This window comes from Amphibalanus amphitrite, unplaced genomic scaffold (genome assembly GCF_019059575.1).
Source record: "Amphibalanus amphitrite isolate SeventyFive unplaced genomic scaffold, NRLGWU_Aamphi_draft 000156F_arrow, whole genome shotgun sequence".
Classification (NCBI taxonomy): Eukaryota; Metazoa; Arthropoda; class Thecostraca; order Balanomorpha; family Balanidae; genus Amphibalanus; species Amphibalanus amphitrite.
Window position 1 is genome coordinate 477129 of NW_024881651.1, and position 12626 is coordinate 489754.

Genomic DNA, 12626 nt, shown 5'->3' on the forward strand with positions numbered 1-12626 from the left:
ACACATGGACTAGTTTTTATGAAAATCTAAGGGGGTCCCCCTTCCCCAAAAAAAACTTTGAATGCCTCTAGGGGCCAAAGTATAATATGTGGCGAAAAACAGACTTCACCGTTGGAATCAGCGTCCAAAACTGTACACATGGACCAGTTTTTATGAAAATCTAAGGGGGTCCCCCTTCGCCCAAAAAAAACTTTGAATGCCTCTAGGGGCCAAAGTATAATATGTGGCGAAAAACAGACTTCACCATTGGAATCAGCGTCCAAAACTGTACCCATGGACCAGTTTTTATGAAAATCTAAGGGGGTCCCCCTTCGCCCAAAAAAAACTTTGAATGCCTCTAGGGGCCAAAGTATAATATGTGGCGAAAAACAGACTTCACCATTGGAATCAGCGTCCAAAACTGTACACATGGACCAGTTTTTATGAAAATCTAAGGGGGTCCCCCTTCCCCCCAAAAACTTTGAATGCCTCTAGGGGCCAAAGTATAATATGTGGCGAAAAACAGACTTCACCGTTGGAATCAGCGTCCAAAACTGTACACATGGACCAGTTTTAATGAAAATCTAAGGGGGTCCCCCTTCGCCCCAAAAAAACTTTGAATGCCTCTAGGGGCCAAAGTATAATATGTGGCGAAAAACAGACTTCACCATTGGAATCAGCGTCCAAAACTGTACCCATGGACCAGTTTTTATGAAAATCTAAGGGGGTCCGAATGTGATTCTGAAAGTGAATCTGAATCTGAGGCTGTCTTGACAGACGTAGATTTACATCACTAGCATGTACAATGCATATGTCCATTTAGTGCTTCTCCAGGGCTAAAACTGAGTAAGTTGCAGCCTGCTTTTGCAAATCACAGATGAATCATCCTAAAATTATGATTGTGCGTTGGATCTTGAGGATCTTGGATGCTACAATTTTGATATTGCATGGGATCTTTGGGATCTTGGATTCTGGAAGTCTGATCTTGCGCGGTATCTTGTGGATCTTGGACCCTGTAATTTGAAATTTGCGTGGGATCCTGGGGATCTTGGATCTTGCAAAATGATTTTGTGTAGGATCTTGAAGATCTTGGATCCTGAAATTCTGAAATTTTGTGGGATCTTGCGGATCTTGGATCTTGATTTTTGGTCGAGGCACAGGTCTGCCTGCAAGCACTCGGGAACTTACGGCGTCGTTAAAGTATCATGTCACTAACCTAGTACTGTAAGCATTTGACATTGCTGGACCATGCAAAGGTTCATGAATGAGATCATAGGTCAGTGATTTGACCTGACCGGAAATACAAGTGTCAAAAGGTATGTCTTGAATCAACGGCCAGTTGTAGGGTTAGGCACTTCAGTTTAGCTCTCTCTTGCACAGCTTTTTAGCAATCGCGAACAGCCGTCAGGACCAACCTTCTCCCTACCGCCGAGGAATTGGTTATTCTTTAAGGGCACTGAGCAACGTATGAATGTTAGCCGACTCGGAAAAAGGGCGGGTTTCTTTACGCTTCTAAAGGAACTTCATAGATGTCGAATTGGGGTAAAGAAATGCCTAACGAGAATTTTTTAGTCCTTCTCTTTACGAACACCATTGTAGCTTAATTACTTGAATATGTATTTCTAAGTCATGCTTTGCGATTGGGAGCCATGAGTTTGAACCAAACTTTGCCTCTTAGATTCTGATCTCTTTAGTGCAACTAATGTGATAAGCAAAGGCAGGTACACAGTACACACGAACTGTAGACACGTCGAAATGTAAAAAGAACGTTTCTGTGAAGAATGAAGATCCAGAGCAGTTATAAATGCGATTAGTAAGAGGCAAGAGCGCAAGTTGTAGACACGCCGAAATGTGAAAAGAAAGTGAAGTATGCGGAAATACTAGCAAACGGGAGCATTGTTTGCGACTTGAATTCAATGCAGTGTTAATCATTTTTTGAGATCGTGTTAATTGTAGCTACTGTGATGCAAAAAAGTTTGAGGCTGGACATAGAAGATGTTACGCACAATCATTGCAATTTGATACTTTGGGTGTCGTTTTGTATAGGCTTGGTGGGGCCCAAACCCCACCAATAAGTTAACTTCAGAATTTAAACATTAACCCTATGGCGATGCATGGTAAGAATGGCTTTGGTATCCTAAAATTATATCTTAGAGTCCTACCAATAGATTTCGGAAAGTGACGCCCGTGATCGATACTACACTTATTTGGAATTTTTATTGATAATGCCGACCATATCATGCATTGCCATTACTCAATTGCTTAGCACGATCATGCATCCTTTTCGTGGTCTTTATCATTATGCATGAAACACATCCACGATGGCATTTTGTAGGTAAACCATCTCCGCCGCCGCAGACTTGTAAACGATTCAAAAAAATTCAATCAATTCAATCACGACTCACTTGATGAAATGACCGATTCAATCATAACTCAATCAAACAGTCTGATTTTCCAAGCGATTCAATCACGACTCATGGACCCTGTGATTCAACTCAATCACGACTCATCCCGTTATCAGCGATTCAGGGAATGACTCAACTCATGATTTAACTCAACGCGATTCAATCAAGATGTTATCTAAAATTTATACTTATGTGATATCAATTTAAAACATTTTTGGAAACTGATACCAAACAGATACCAACCAAATACACTAAGAAAATACCAAAAATCATAGAAAAGTACTAAATCTATACTGAACTCAACAAAGTTGTAGATATTTATATAAATACGGTGTAAAGATGATAATTTAAGTACAGAAAAGACAAGCTCTGTTACAAATGAAGCTACCAGAGACTTATAAAAATTCATTTATCTGCTTGGCGCTTGCAAAAGGAAATATGCAAAATTGCACAGGACACTACCACATATTACCAGCATCATCGAAAAGGAACAAAATTTGCAAATCAATTGTGATACCAAACTTAAATAGCTGGTGATCAGCCATTCAAAAAAAAAAAATATTGATTGATACTTTATGAAGCAGTGGTAAAGCCAGTAAAGCATTACACAGGACTAGACATTTTCGGCGTGCTACAAGTTTTCTTTACTATCAAGAATACGGAATATCGACACATACGAAGTTATTCAATAGTTACATAATATAAACTGAATGCTCTCATGATAAAACTACCTCAACCATCCATATTTTCAATGACAAAACAACAATTCCAAGCCCGCCCCACAGTGTATATAAATACAGTGGCGGCAAATGCGCTTGGTCACGTGACCAAATCTGCACGTGCGGTTGTGGCGAGGGCACTTCCCGAAACTCTGGTGCCAACGGCCTCGCGGCGCCCATAGAGAATACATGGGGCCTTTTCTTTTCAGACCTATCGTGTCTAAACCAAGCCATTTAGTGCAAGGATACGACTAGTTTGAGATTCAGTCGTCTTTTGGCTATAAGTCGGTATAAGAAACGTATTTTTATCGGCAAAATTCGCTAAGTACCAGGTGGTTTTCCGATACGCTGCACGCCTCCTAACCCCCGGCGGCCGACCGGAGGAGTCAGTAGCGCTCCACTTACGACTTTTGGCGAAAGATCAAAACACCTTACAGCTAGAGGGCTGCTATCTGGCACACCTTATCTTTGCTTCCATATGCATCTTTGGAAACCAATTGCATTTCCGTCTCAGGTCAGATTACTGAGTTATGACGTCACACGTGAACCTCTGCAATAGTCCCAAAATACCGAAACTTCGCAATGCCCTCGGTGCCAGAGGAGCTGTCACAGCGAGATGATACTTACAGGACCTAGCATCCCCTAGAAGTCTCAAAACTTGTATATCTCGGATTTCTCCTAGAGGTCACATGAGGTCAGGCCGATCGCGTGACGTCACCATTACAAGTCAATGGGGAAAATATGGAAACTGTAATTTTGACGCCGAGAATGATCTAAACCTAGCTCAAGCACATGGAATCGCAATGTCATGCACTTCTTGCAATGCCCAATGCTTCACTTTTGCATCTTTAACCTAGCGTGACGTCATAGGTCACAAGTTTTTTCGTCAATAACACTGAGAAAAAAATTTACCACCCTATGGAAACTAACCCTTTTATTCAGGATAAGACTCATGCCATACTCAGGTAAACTAACGTATTTACCAACGATGCCTTAGTTCGTTCGTAGCTCCTGCGATGATGTGAGGCAGTACTCATCGATGCTTGGTATTTATGCTCAGGATCATGAGTATGTGGTTAGTAATCTAGCCGTGAGTACGCTTCCAGCTCGCTGATTGGTTGAGCCGATGTGGCACAGCCGCGCACGTTTCGCGCGCGTCTGCCATTATTTCAGTTGAATTCTGTTGCTTGGTGGTGAAAGTGCGTCGCTCGCGTGTGCAGCATTTTATGGACTTGGTGTGCAGAAACTGAAACTCGGATTCCGAGGCCAATAGTAAGTATGTTCATATACTTACCTTATTAATATCTATTATTGATCAATGACCACAAGCGCAATTGTGTGTCGCGAGGAAATAGGCATACGAGTATAAGGTACCGTGAGAGATGAGGGAGATGTGAGAGCACATCTCCGAAGAGAGATGTGCCCTAAAGATAGGTAATTAGTGAAGATTTTTGCTTTGTAGGTGTTATTCTAATAATGGAATGCGTACTGGACGATATTCAATGCTTTTTGTTCTATGAAAAGTTTTGACTTTTGATGATGAAATACGTGAAAATATCATGTAAATATTTTATCCGCTGGGTTCCTCTGGGTTGTGTTGGATATATTAAGGTAGGGAAGAAGTTCTTTTTTTCAAAAATGTGTCGTTAAAATATACCGACTGTATGTCTCCTTTCACAGTTTCTTTTGGATATACCATCGCACTGCTGCCGGGGCTGATGCCGGTGTAGACGCTCGCCCCGATCGACGCCGGATGCTCGCCGCCGGGTGGCTTCAGAATGTGAAGTCTGCCTGCTCCTGTTCGATAGGTACGGAGATCTATAGCTCATCTTAACAGGTTCCTAAAAAGTTACTAGATTTTTTTTTTACTTCTTTCTGTATCTTGCGATCACAGTGTCAGTATATAAAATATAATTATGCCATCTGCATAATTTACCGCGGCATGCTTTGCAAAAAGAAAAACACTAGCCGTTTTCACGACGGGTTATTTCACGAGTTTTTTTTTTGATATACCTATCTCCAGAAGCGCTGCGCCGATTGTCACCAAATCCGATACAAAGCCGATCGCATTTCTTCATTAATAAAGAAAATATTTTTTTTTATAAAAAGGTTTTATTTTTTGCTGATCATTTTGAGCATAAAAAATCATAAATCCATTGAAAAAACTATTTTCGTGAAAGTGAACTATTCCCTTTAACACACCTCGCCGATGTCTTCTGAAGTTTTCGCTTTATTTCTTAACAGCTTATTGTTTTCGGTCCATAGGTAAAGTTTCGGAGACACTGGTTCGTCTTCTGGAAACTGCAGTCTCAAGGATAGCGACGGAGAAAGTGCGCCCATGGTTTTCCATGCCCTCGCGCTACTGAGCCAGAATACCAGTCCAGCACCCTTCGAGCTGCAGTGCGCCGACCTCGCGGTAGGAAGCGGTTCAAAAACTAAGCGATCTCGCGCAGTGTTTGCGATCTATGGGAGTGTTTCATTGTTTTTTTTACGGACCTCTAAGTGTTGTGTTTAACGGATTTCGCCCCGTACCCGGCTCTTGAATTGCATGTTGGCAGAGATTTCGTATGATGGGTTTTGTAATAAACTTCAGTGTTTTCCTCGTGTTTGTCACGTCTGCAAGGCGTAAGGTTAACGAACGCATTTTTGGTTTTATGCGTTGGCATCCGCGTTAGTAAGACCCATCTTAAATGGGTTAGTATTATCATTATTCAGGGTTGGTTATCGTTAGTATTAGCCTGAGTAAGTGTGTGGTCCACCTTGGTAATACTGTGGGTAGCGTCTTAGTAAAAGCTCAAACCTGAGTACTTAGGTGGTGAGTTTTGACAACTCACCCGGAATACTCACGTTATGTATGAGTCACGTTAGTGTTAACATGAGTATCTCCTGAGTACCAAAGAGTAGTTACCAAGGGAACCTGAGTAGTTGCCGTCGTGAGTTTTGACAACTCAGTTTGGGGTGGTAACGTGAGTAATTTTTTCTTTCAGTGAACTCCTGATAAATTTGAACTGGTAAGTCGGAAAAGTCGCCAATGGACTCGGGAAGCCTATCGAATCGAATGATATACGATATAACCTCCTCCGATCAACTTCGTGACCTGAGTGCCTCTGACCTGACTTTGACCCGATGTGAACACCTTATGTTGACCCCACCCAAACAAAAGTGTACCATTTGACGCACCGGAGCATGACAAACATGATGGTACTAAAATCGCGACTCTGCGCCGTTTTTTGGCAAAGTTATTTCTAAAAACCCGAAATCGTATTTTGGCCCTCGGGGCACTTGACCTGACCCTCAGAGGCCACCAGTTGACCTGAGACTTTTAAAGCGTGCATCAATCGCTGCGTCCCCGGTCCCGTAACGGCACACATGCTAGTTTTTCCCGCGAGGCTAGCTCAATTAGGGCGAGGGAGTCGTGCTCGCCCACTCTCGCGGCCGGGGCGTAGGCATGTAAAAAAAAACTTATAAGTCTAGGGATGATTGATGCAAGATTCTTACAGATAATGGTTGATGAAGGTAGGGTATAAGTTATTAGAGATAAGTGAAACAAATTTGCAGCCCTCAGTAGCTTTGATTTATGCATTAAGAGTTATAGAAATTAGAGCAACTGTAAGCTGCAGGCTCAGCTCTTCAGTTTCTACCTATACCTATCTGCAAACACAATAAACTCAATGGAAGAGTAATAATAGTTTAATTGTATTTTATTGATGCTATTCGAGTTTCAAAGGTAACTATGTCACCGATGATTCAATATTATTTGCACGGTATCATTTGCTACCACACGTCTACATATTTAGTATCTAAAATCTTGCAGTAAAATAAGCTGCGCCACATCTGTCGACAAAATCTGGTGCCAACTCAAGGTCAAACGGAAAATGTGGTCACGTGACCAATGTCCGGCAGCTGGCCCGCCCCACGTAAAGGCCTGGCTACCAGGACGCGTTTTCTGCGTGCGTTTTTTGCTTTTGCGAGTTTGCGTGATTTGCATAATACGGTTCTAGAAAGGAACAATATTATGTTTTGTTTTTGTTATATTTTTTATAAAAATTTTAATTATTAAATTATCATAAAAGGCTTTATTAACGTTTATATAATATACGCAAAACATGCAAGCTCGCAAAAAACGCACGCAGAACACGCATAGTGTAGCCAGGCCTTTAGTACTGAAGTACGCATGCGCTAAGTGGGCAGCCATCTTTAATTTAGCAGCAGAACCATATGAGAACCATGGATTACTTAACTATAAAAAATACATAGTTTATATTTTTAGATTCAATTAAGCATATTTATGCATGCGTGTAAAACAGTTTTTTATCCTGTCCAATTCATTAAAGAAAAAATATCCAACAGTAGAAATCTAAATTGGTTTGGCAATATGTATTTAGCCCAGCACTAGGTAGTTGCAGCGTATATTGACGCAGCTGCGACATGAAAGCGTATTTTGCGTGGTTTGCATGTGGCAAATATTGCGAGCAGTCTGGCAAATCTCTAATCCGAATTTAGCATCGAATGCAAAACTGTTAGCGGTCCTCGAAACTAGAAGGTGAAGAACACCAAACTGATAAAGATTGTTTGTTGAGCTATGAAAACAATAGTTTTTGGGTGATGGTGGACGTGATGGGAAGGTGGTTGTTTTTTAATACCTAGTAGGGTATGTATCTACTTTTGTGTAATTGGGAGCCACCACGGCAATATGTGACAGATCCATCAACGCTCATAAGCCAAGGTATTCCAATTATTTACGGTGATAGGTAAACGCTGATTCTGCTGGGAAATGTAAAGTGAGTGAGAAGACCATGGGTTAGATCAAGCAATTTATGACCCTTAGCCCAAAATCAAATCAGTAACTAAGGTTACCAAATTATAATGTAAACATGCATTGTGTATTCATCAATATGTTTTGCTTACTCACAAATGTCCTGATGAAGCAGGGTATTGAAAATATAAAGATTAACATGATATCTAAAACATGTGTGTTGAGCAATGTGCGCCTGCTTACTGCTACTGTTAACTTGACGTAATGACATGATGTGGAGATGGAATTAAATTAATGAAATACTAGGACTTACTCCACAAGGAGATCGAATGGGTCGGAGCGCTTTCAATATGTATTATACATATCGTCGTCAGCGAATCAATAACGGGTCGAATCGAGTCGGGTATCGAAGAGCTCTTCGATACCCGACTCGATTCGACCCGTTATTGATTCGCTGACGACGATATGTATAATACATATTGAAAGCGCTCCGACCCATTCGATCTCCTTGTGGAGTAAGTCCTAGTATTTCATTAACTGTTAACTTGATTACTATACTGATTTTAGGGCAATGGAAAAAACATTACATTCATTTTTTCATCTACATGCACTGACATTTATGTATAATTTGTGTTTACAGTTTGATTAAAAACTTAAAACAAAATTTTTATGTTTTTTTCAATAATGATAGCTGTGCGCATTTATAATACTGACAAAATACCTAAAAATTTTGCAGTGCATTGTGTGTGACTATGATGCAAATGCCACATATATTTGCACATAATATAGTACTAAATATGGTCATAACTTCAATTTCCAGCACATGGTGATTGAATCATTTTGTTAATTCAATCAACTTGAATCGATGAGCTGCCGATTCAATCACTTGCAGTTGCCATGTGTGACCGATTCAATCAGGATTCATATGAGAGGTGATTCAACCGACTCAATCACAGTGAGTCGGCATTTTCAAGCGATTCATGAGAATCGATTCAATCAGAGTTGAATCGCTTACAAGTCTGCGCCGCCGACTGCCGCCGCCCAGTGCCGATTGCAGCCCGCCGGCCACCACCGCCGCTCGCTGCCAGTTGCTCGCCGCCGCACCGCCGCCGCCGCCCGCCGACCCTTCTGATATCAGAATAATGGTGAGCGCCGGCTGGCCGAACTCGGCCGCTCATTGGCTGCCGTCCGCCCGATCCGAGCCAGCCGTGATCTGATTGGCTGCTGCGCGGGCGGGGCGCCGGTGAGGGTGGTGTGATGTGGTGTGAACAACGTGACCTTGAGCGGAGGTCAGAGCTTTGCACGGGACGTGCAAGTTTGATTCGTCGTAGCTCTACGCAGAGGGGTGTGTTTGTGTATGTTCTTACCCTCCAAATGCTGGACAATGACGATCCCTTCCCAGAAACTATGATACGAAAATGAGGCCTACTTTTATACATTCACAAATGTTGTTTTAACCAATAAGCAATCGTGTTTTATCATGGGCATTCGAAATGCAGGCGTATTTTTTAACAAATGGCTTCGTGAATACAACGACCTCTGACCACACTGGACCCCACTAGGAAATCCTATCATTGATTTAGTGACGCACCAAGGACGAGTATTTATGATCTGTGTGGATCCCATAACAAAAAAAAAACTTTGAAAAGGCATATTTTAGGAGATTTTATGTTTATCAGTTTGAACTGTAAATTGCGAACTGTATTCACACTGTATCCCTAAAACAGAGCCTTTGCAAACTGCAGCACAGCCTTCAAGCATAAATAATAAGCCAATCTCGATAGAAAAATGGGAGGGTTATCTCAGTGGACCTATCGACGAATGTCATGAACCGTCAATCTTGAAACTTGAAAGACATACCGTGTTGCATATTTATGAACCAAAGGCATTTGTTTAATGTTAGAAGAAAAAATGCTGAAAAGCGCCAGGACTTTCCGGACACCCTGTGTAACGCGTCGCGAGATGTCTGGGTAGGCGGCACCACACTCAACGAGGAGGGAGGACACATGCTGTCGCATAATTGGCACACCATCGATAAATTTCATGAGGATTTCACCTACCCTGCAAATAGGGTGTTTCTAAGTGTCATAGAAGTCTGTCGCCAGGAAGGGCTGCGTAATGCGTTGCGCCTGCATCATCCCCTCAGCGCCCGCGTGACCACTCAGTGGCGGCAGAACGCCTTCAATTAGGGGGGGGGGGGGGGGGGGCACTGACGACTTTTGGTCCCATTCTTTCCATGCAACGCCCATAGGGCTTATGTTAAAATGCAAAATCAAAGGGGCACGGTGCCCCGGTGTTCCCCCTCCCGTTCCTTTTTTTACCTCCTGCTGGCTGCTGCCCCCCCCCTCTTTACCTTTTTTGCTTTTCGTTTTAGAAATGAAGATCACGTTGAATGAAATCGAATGCCGTTTTAATTTTGAAAACTGGCCGGTTAGATTTCAAGATATCAAGGGGGTAGTAAACAGCCGCCCTCTGCCACTAATAGGGGTAGCCAGGAGCCTGCCACTAATAAGGTTAACAACCGTCGACCAGAGTAGGTAGGTAAAGCAGCGAAGGCTATGCAATCCATCCACGTTTGATCGTCATTGCCGAGTACAGCACAAAGCTGCTTTGCCACACCATTATCCCCAAATGACAATAACCGCGGATTTACAATTTGCATTCCTAAAAGCAATTCGCCATCCTTTCCCGCGCTGTTCAGCGAGCGGCGGTCATTCCCGGCCGCTGATGTTCAGCTCATTTCCACATTTGATTCGCCATGTCGCACAGCGCCGCAGCGCTCGACTGCGAACGACAGCTGCACTGCCTCTGATTTCCGCGTAATGGAGAAAGCCATCCGCTATTCACTGATACCGCGAATGGTCCCCGGAGCCAGGAGCAGTGTGTCCGCGCGGCCCGCCCCTCCCCACGCAATGACTCACAACTGCGCAGTGACCCACCCGACTGCGCAATGCGCTGTGACCTGCGGGTGCGTTTGTTGACTCATTTCCCTGCACACTGCACAGTTACCCGCCTAGAACTAGCTGTCCAATGCTCAAGGCGCGCTGTGCGTTCATTGCGATCACTGTGCGTTCATTGCGCCTGTGCGGCCAGTGCCCTCACCCCAAGATGCGCTCGCGCTGTCCGTGCGCAGTGCTACGAGCGCAGTGACACGGGTGCTACATCCCCGAATCCTTACCGCCCCCAGCAGTGGCACCACACGGCACACTGTGTCAGTCAACTCACCATGTGGTTAACCCTAATAAAGCGGCGCGCTCAGTGGGGCCGATCGAGCCCGAATTTATCCGAATCGGCCGGCAGTGGCCGCGGGCCGGGCTGCACGCCTAGCGCCTCGGGGCGCGCCGCCAGCGAGCGGCGTAACGGAGCGGTCGCTCCTGCGAACCACCGCCGCGCCGCGTGTCGGTGGACAATAAAACGGAATCAAATCGTGCCGGGCGGTGGCGATGGCCGACTGCCCGGGCGTCGCCTCATGATGGCGTGGCTCACGGAGAGAGCCCACAGTGCTGTTGGCGCACTGAGAACGGCTGGTTTTTGTCGTGAGGTGAGGCGCCGCTGTTCAGAAGATATCATTGCTGCCGGCCGAGATAATTGGAGCGTTTCAAACGCATCGTTATTAGGGTCATCGTATCTTTGACTGCTATTTAATGATCGCTTGATGATAATAGCGGGAGAGCTGCGTGAATGTCTCTGATGGCCGATAATTTGTGGTGATAAATTTGAGATCCGTGCTCTTTCAGTAACATCTGGTGGTTGACCTGAACAGATGCAATACTGACATTTATAAAAGCTTTGCGTGACTGATATCTTATGCGTGTTATGGATGCATGACGAAACATTTTTGCTGCATAAGATGAAATTCATGCATTTGGTAATTGGCCTTCTAATGGCGTGGACAAATAGACAAAAACATCTTAACAATGCACATAACCTCAAGGAAATTTCTAGTTACAAGACAACCGAATGTTTACCAACTAAGCCCCGACAAGCATGGGTTCTGTTGTATCCAAACATATCCCGTCAACAAATACCTACGCGGTCAGCTATGCTATCCCCCTCCCCTCACCGAGGACTGCTCCGGTTGTTTTTCAATTGAAAAACGATTCTAACGAAAAGTGTTTGTCAATTTTCTCAAACAGCCTGCGGTTACTCTTTTTCTTTCTGATAATGTTTGTCAAAGCCCAGTCTAGCTGAGTCCGCACCTCAAAGTCCTGTGCACCTTGATTGGAGACAATGACAGGCTTACTGCTTTGCTTCTTCATTTGCATAACTCTCTGGACTGATACAATGCCTGTGGGACTTTGAAAGTCCTCCCAACCGAAGTAACAAAGAATTGAACCACATTAACCGGTAATTATGGCCAAATTCGAGCTACCAACCGACGCTCCGGCTATTTTTCGTTCGCTGACAAGGGAGGTCCTAGTTTAAAAATCTCCCAATTTCCACATCAACATACCAATGCCAAATAATGTCACGACGTTTCCTCTCAGAGTCACGGCAATGTCGCGACATTCCCCACTCGTTCTACCGGAGCCCGCCCTGTAATTTCGCGGCGAGCTCGGTGACATGGGGCTATAACGACCGTCCCTCCTTCCCTTCTCTCTCTGTAGGACTAAGGGGGCGGCGACCCATGGTCGGAATCATCGACCTCTTCAATCTACCTTTCTCAGAAAGTCCCAGAGTAACTGCCTGGACACGCCCAGTGGATTCATCTGGACTTGAAGTGATACTCGCCGGAACCTTTGTCCCTGACCCTGGTCATGGATGGAA

General features: G+C 44.0%; 1 long non-coding RNA gene across 1 annotated transcript; it reads left to right on the forward strand.

Annotated features, from left to right (window-relative positions):
- Window positions 1-4018: 4018 nt before the first annotated feature.
- On the forward strand, window positions 4019-5829 carry LOC122383131. The gene is made up of 3 exons (XR_006256786.1): window positions 4019-4375; window positions 4784-4911; window positions 5369-5829. It is a non-coding gene; the product is annotated as an uncharacterized LOC122383131 (long non-coding RNA).
- The last annotated feature ends 6797 nt before the right edge of the window (window positions 5830-12626 follow it).